General features: G+C 41.4%; 1 long non-coding RNA gene across 1 annotated transcript; it reads left to right on the forward strand.

Moving 5' to 3' along the window:
* Nucleotides 1-2443: 2443 nt before the first annotated feature.
* On the forward strand, nucleotides 2444-4200 carry LOC147707311 (uncharacterized). The gene is made up of 3 exons (XR_015296445.1): nucleotides 2444-2977; nucleotides 3075-3152; nucleotides 3237-4200. It is a non-coding gene; the product is annotated as an uncharacterized LOC147707311 (long non-coding RNA).
* Nucleotides 4201-6350: the final 2150 nt, after the last annotated feature.

Here is a 6350-nt window from a genome sequence, read left to right on the forward strand (position 1 = left end):
CACTCCAGAGGGTGCAACAGTAGGGAAAGCGTTGGATAGCGTAGGGGTAAAAATTACTATTCCCACTCCAGAGGGTGCAACAGTAGGGAAAACGTTGGATAGCATAGGGGTTTAAATTACTATTCCCACTCCAGAGGGTGCAACAGTAGGGAAAGGGTTAGATAGCGTAGGGGTAAAAATTACTATTCCCATTCCAGAGGGTGCAACAGTAGGGAAAGCGTTGGATAGCGTAGGGGTAAACATTACTATTCCTATTCCAGAGGGTGCAACAGTAGGGAAAATGTTGGATAGCGTATGGGTGAAAATTACTATTCCCACTCCAGAGGGTGCAACAGTAGGGAAAGCGTTGGATAGCGTAGGGGTAAAAATTACTATTCCCACTCCAGAGGGTGCACTAGTAGGGAAAACGTTGGATAGCGTAGGCGTAAAAATTACTATTCCCACTCCAGAGGGTGCTACAGTAGGGAAAGCATTGGATAGCATGGGGGGAAAAAGTACTTCACACACTACTCCCCCTTTAACACACAACACAGTACACATACAAAAAAACACAATTAATATAAATATCAATTAATCAATTATTAACAATTAATATTATTAAATTGATGTAATTTTAATTGAACTAATTAACACATATTAATTACCAATTAATTAACAATAAATACCAATAAAGAAATACAATCTCTTTAATTAATTACATTTAATTATATGACACCCTATTACCCTATAAACACACAACCCACTACACATAAATACATTATATCATTTAATCACGTAATAATTATTAATTACCAATTAATTATTAATTAGCAATAACATTAAATTAAATATATTAGCACATCCACTCTAATTAATTTAATTAAATAATTAATATTATTTTATTACTAATTAATTATTAATTAACAATAACAAAAAATTACATATATTAGCACATTAACTCTAATTATTGTAATTAACTAATTAATATTAATTAATTACCAATTAAATATTAATTACCAATAACAAAAAATTCAATATATTGGCACAATAACTCTAATTCATGTAATTAACTAATTAATATTCATTATTTACCAATTAATTATTAATTAACAATAACAACAAAATTAATATATTAGCACATTAACTCTAATTAATTTAATTAACTAATTAATATTAATTAATTACCAATTAATTATTATTTAAAAATATTTAACAAAATATTAATTATTATTAAATTACTTCCCACCCTATTCCCCTATAAACCCACAACCCGCTCTGATACTAAAACGCAAAATGTAAATTACTAATTTTCAAACATACATTTAATAACATATTTAACAAACATATAAACAACATAATAAAATACATAACACTAAACATAATTTCGATATTATTAAATTTCGATATTAGTAACATACATACCATAAAAACGATATTCTGTCTGTCGATATTTTGGACATCGATATTCTATACTTTCGAAATTAAAACATCGATATTATTGTATATCGATATTTAAATTTTGATATTTTGTCTCCCTACCGTTCGGGGGGAGTTTATTGCGCTGTCTGCGACATATGCACGGGTCTGTAGGGAGAAGCGTGCGGAGTTAGAGAAGGAGGTGGGAGACCTGGAAGCGATACATAAGAGGACAGGGGCCCCACGCGTATGGAAGGAATTGGAGACGAAGAGACGCCTGCTAAAGCACCTTGACCTAGATAGAGCGGATCACGCCCTTCTGCGCTTGCGACACAAATTCTACAATAGCGGGGACAAGGGGGGACGGATGTTGGCGCACAGGTTGAGAGTGCGAGCGGAGCAGTCGGCCATTCAATCCATTAGGGACTCTCAAGCAGTGGAACATACCACTGATTCCCTCATTGTAGAATCCTTTCTGCAGTTCTATCAGAACATATATCAGGGGGAGGCATCGGACTCCGAGCGGGTGGCAGCTTACTTGGCATCTTGCGGCGTTACGCCTCTTCTTAGGGCTTCAGCGGATGCTCTTGATGCCATGATACGTATTGAGGAGGTCAAATCCGCGATTGCGTGCCTGAAACTGGCCAATTCCCCGGGGCCGATGGCTTCTCGGCCATCTTTTATAAAAACTTATTGTGTGGAGCTGGCTCCCTTTTTAACATGCCTTTTCAATTCCTTTTTGGAGATGGGGGAGGTGACCCCTTCCATGTCGGAGGCAGCCATCACAGTTATTCGCAAGCCTGGGAAGGATCCTAAGGAATGTGGATCATATCGCCCGATCTCGCTCCTTAACATTGACGCCAAGCTCTTTGCCAGTATCTTGGCGGCACGACTTAGCCCATTGATGGACGGCATCATAGACCCTGACCAGGCAGGCTTTATTCCAATGCGGGACGTCTGCGAGGTAAGGAGGGTTATATGAAGTAGCCTCCCTAATTAGACTATCCACTATAGTTTTAAAAATCGGGCAGCAGTTAGAAAATAAGTTAGTAAATTACCGGGAGCATAGAATAGCGGGATGCTGGGGCTCTAATAAGACCTCCTTATATAAAAAGTGGAGAGAAGTTTGTAGCCTCAGATCAGGATACCTCTATGGCCATTACAATAGCCCCAAATTTTCAGGAGGGGGGAGAGATGCATCTTTTAAGACTGAAAACAAGGGGAATAGCAGGGTAGAACCACAAGCAATGATAAGAGAACCACTAGTTACAGACTATACCCTGTGTCATTTTACTTAGAGGAGGATATGTAAACAATTTGTTTAAGACATAGAAAGAGGGTAGGTAGACCACCCAGACCTACATCGAAGTTGTGTTATTTTACTCAGAGAAGTGGAAGTAAATAATTGGGTTCATACAAAGAAAGAGTGAAGGTAGACCACCCACACCTAGGTTAGAACACCATACCTAGGTTCGAATACCAATGCGTCTATTTAAAACTTAATCTTTCAGAGCATATCCAGTTCCCAGACGGAATCAAAAGCGTCATATGCCCGTTCAAGAAAGATTTTATAAATTCTAAGGTAAGAAGCCGGCTCGATTCAACTAGATAAGTCGTATCTGTTGAGAGAATAATTAGAAAGGAGCGATAATTTTAACATTACGCAATGTCCCATGTAGATACCGATACAAGTGAACCTAAGACTTGGAAAACAGAGAAGAGGTTGGATACTTGTTGAGTCCTACGGACATAAAAAGGTAAAATGATTGTACCATCTATTAAATAAAGGATATGTCTAATAAGAGGACATAGTCCCTGACAAGGTGTATCATACCTTACAGGATCAACCTGATTTATAACCTATAAAGCCCGGAAAGGATCATAGAACCACCCACGCAAGTCAATTCGCCCGTCCCTCCTGGGGTAAGAATGTGAAATAATGATTGCTTGTGAGAATAAGTATGACCTCAGTAGTAATTCTAGTAATTTCCACACCAAATAAGAAACGGAGGGAATAACTAGATACAACATGACTCTCTAGAACCAAAGGCATGAGCCTCCAAAAATGACCCAGATAGGTCTGGAGGTATTAGAAAACTCTCTGTCTATTAACTAATTGTTTGGTGCTAGATAGCAACAAGTACTAGACAGATAAATGTACACAGACAGAGATCATGTTAACATCTGAATGAAGTAAATAATGAATGTGGATGAAACTATGATCATAAGAACCATGCAATTATAGTTATATATTGCTTTTTCTCCATACAATCCCACAGAGAGGGCGAATTACATATACTATTCAGCCGGTGACCCCTAATTACAGAAGTCCTGAAGAAGGTGCTACAATATCAGTTTGTTACCTGCACCGAAACGCGTCGACGCTTTGTGTTCTAACTTTGAATCCAAATAGGGTCAAGTGAGCAACTGATAGACATACACCAATGCTACTGTTGTTGACACACCCGTATCTATGAATGACCTTTGGATCAGATATCTGAAGTGGGATATTTAGCAATAGGCCACAACGAATAGAGGGGGTTGTTTTCGTGTAAAAGTCTGTATTGTTGCTTTGTATTCTTTTAAACTGTTTCTTAATGAATTATATGTTTGTAAAATTGCTGTGTCCATGAACCTTCTTGATTTTAGGACTAGACTGATGTAATGAACTATTGTTGTTTTAACCTTATTTTCAAAGATTGTCCTTTGAAATTTTAAGTTGCTACTGTGTGTATAATTCTTTTTATATTTTCATTAAAATAAGATTGTGAACGTTCAATACTTTGGTGTGGAAATTGACTTTAGGTTATCATAGAGTGATTTTATTATTTTCCCTGTGTTTAAGTTGGCATGCGTGAACTGTGCGTGTAAGGATATTATTAACTCTAGATGTATGTGCACCCAGGGATTTCCCTTTGACTGATTTCTTCCAATGCGGCAAGGGGGGGATAACACTAAAAGACTTCTGCACCTCACGGATCTGGTTCACCGCTCTCGCACGCAGGCCTTTTTCTTATCCATAGACGCAGAGAAGGCCTTCGACCGCGTAGACTGGAAATATCTGTTTGCGGTATTGAAGACCTGTATGCAGCTCCGAAAGCGGCGGTGTGGGTGAATGGGTGCAGATCTGCCCTCTTTCCTATCACCAGAGGGACGCGGCAGAGGTGCCCCTTATCCTCGTTACTTATTTATTATTATTTATTTATTTTGTGTACTTATAGAGCGCAGTCCTGTCACCCAAAGGGCATCCTGGCGCTTTGAACTTCGAGCGGTTGCACTTTTCACTGCTCAAGCAATTTTAGGAAACAAATGCGTTTTTAACGCCTTCCTGAACGGAAAGTAATCCCTTTGTGCTCTATATGGAGCCTTTTGCCCAGCGGGTTCGGTCCAATGGGGGTATATCGGGGATCCGGTTTGGCGCAGACACACATAAAATTAGCTTATATGCTGGAGATGTGATCCTCTCGCTCAAGCAGCCCCACTCTTCATTGCGGCATCTGTCTGCAGAACTTCTCGAATTTGGCAAAGTGGTGGGGTTTAAAGTTAATTTCTCCAAATCGCAGATACTTAATGTATCAGTTCCTGCTGCTGAGGTGCAAGATCTGCAGCAGGACTTTGCCTATCAGTGGATACATTCCGATATTCCATACCTGGGAATCCGTCTCACCCCGTCTATAGCAAAAACGGCTTCTCTTCATTACAAGCTGTTGGTGGACCAGACGGCCAAATCACTGTCAGATTGGTCCCGTCTTAATTTGGCTTGGTGCGGTAGGCTGGCGGCAGTCAAAATGACGGTGCTCCCTCGTATCCTGTACCTTTTTCAAATGCTCCCATTGAGCCCTCCACTGGGGTGTGGTTCCCCAGGCACCTTGACGCACCTTCTGTGGCACTGTCCGAAGCTAGAGCGGTATTGGAAGGTGATCCTTGATGACTTGGACGGTGCCTTTCAGATCACATTCCCTAGGGCTTCCACATATCAAATCATTTCCTTTGCGCTCGCTGAGGGGTAGTCAAATCGCCCTAGCCTTGCTGGCAACGCGCCTAGTCATTCTGGGGTAGTGGGGTTCCCCAGACTCACCTGACCCAAGGGACTGGATTAGAAGACTATGGCATCTTTTAGCAATGGAGCGGCTATTGCTGAGTATGGATGGAAAGGGGGGGCGGAATACGCGGAACTATGGGGCCCATTCCTGCATCTTCTATCTAGGGACTTGAGGGAGGTCACTTGCCCGAAGTACTTACAGATTCTTCAACTTATTCCTCTGGAGCCTTGGGGACCTGCTAAGGTGGTCTGAGCGGCGCTGAGGGGGGGCCTAGGGGAGGTAGAGAGTTTGAGAAGGAAGGTGAGACTGATGCGAAGGTGGGAGGTGGGTGGCGGATGGGAGGTTTGGGGGTGGGGGAAAGGGGGAAAGGGGGTTTCCTTTGTCTTTTTTTGTTCTTTTTCTTGTTCTCAAATAGCAGTAGCTTTGTACCTGCACTGGCTGCTTATCGCAGTACAACATTTTCTCTCGTGGGGTCGCCCCCCGGGGTGTAGGCCCGAACGCTGTGTCTATTGCTTCTGGAATTTGCTCTACCGGCCAGTGGATGTAGGCCGCTGAGCTGTGTTCTTAGCCCGTCCTTTTGGAGAAGGTGTGGTGAAGTAGGCACTTTGACGCACCTTCTATGGAACTGCACAGAAGTCAAAGCGTATTGGACGACTGTCCTTAATGACATAGACAGTTCCCTAGATACTGAAATTGTTAATTTTGTTATTGTTAACTTGGCTTCATGGAAGATCTTTGTCTAGAGCCACAAATTACTATGGCGGCACAACACGAGGTCACTGGTGGGACCAGAAGACCTATGCAGGTTATATGCAGTGCTATTCAAAGAAACGATTCCGGTTTGTCCTTTGCATTTTTTCGTGGACTCCTGAGAAACAGCGGGATAGAAAGCAGGTGTCACAGCGGCGCAGT

This window comes from Lissotriton vulgaris, chromosome 6, assembly GCF_964263255.1.
Source record: "Lissotriton vulgaris chromosome 6, aLisVul1.2, whole genome shotgun sequence".
NCBI classification, from domain to species: domain Eukaryota; kingdom Metazoa; phylum Chordata; class Amphibia; order Caudata; family Salamandridae; genus Lissotriton; species Lissotriton vulgaris.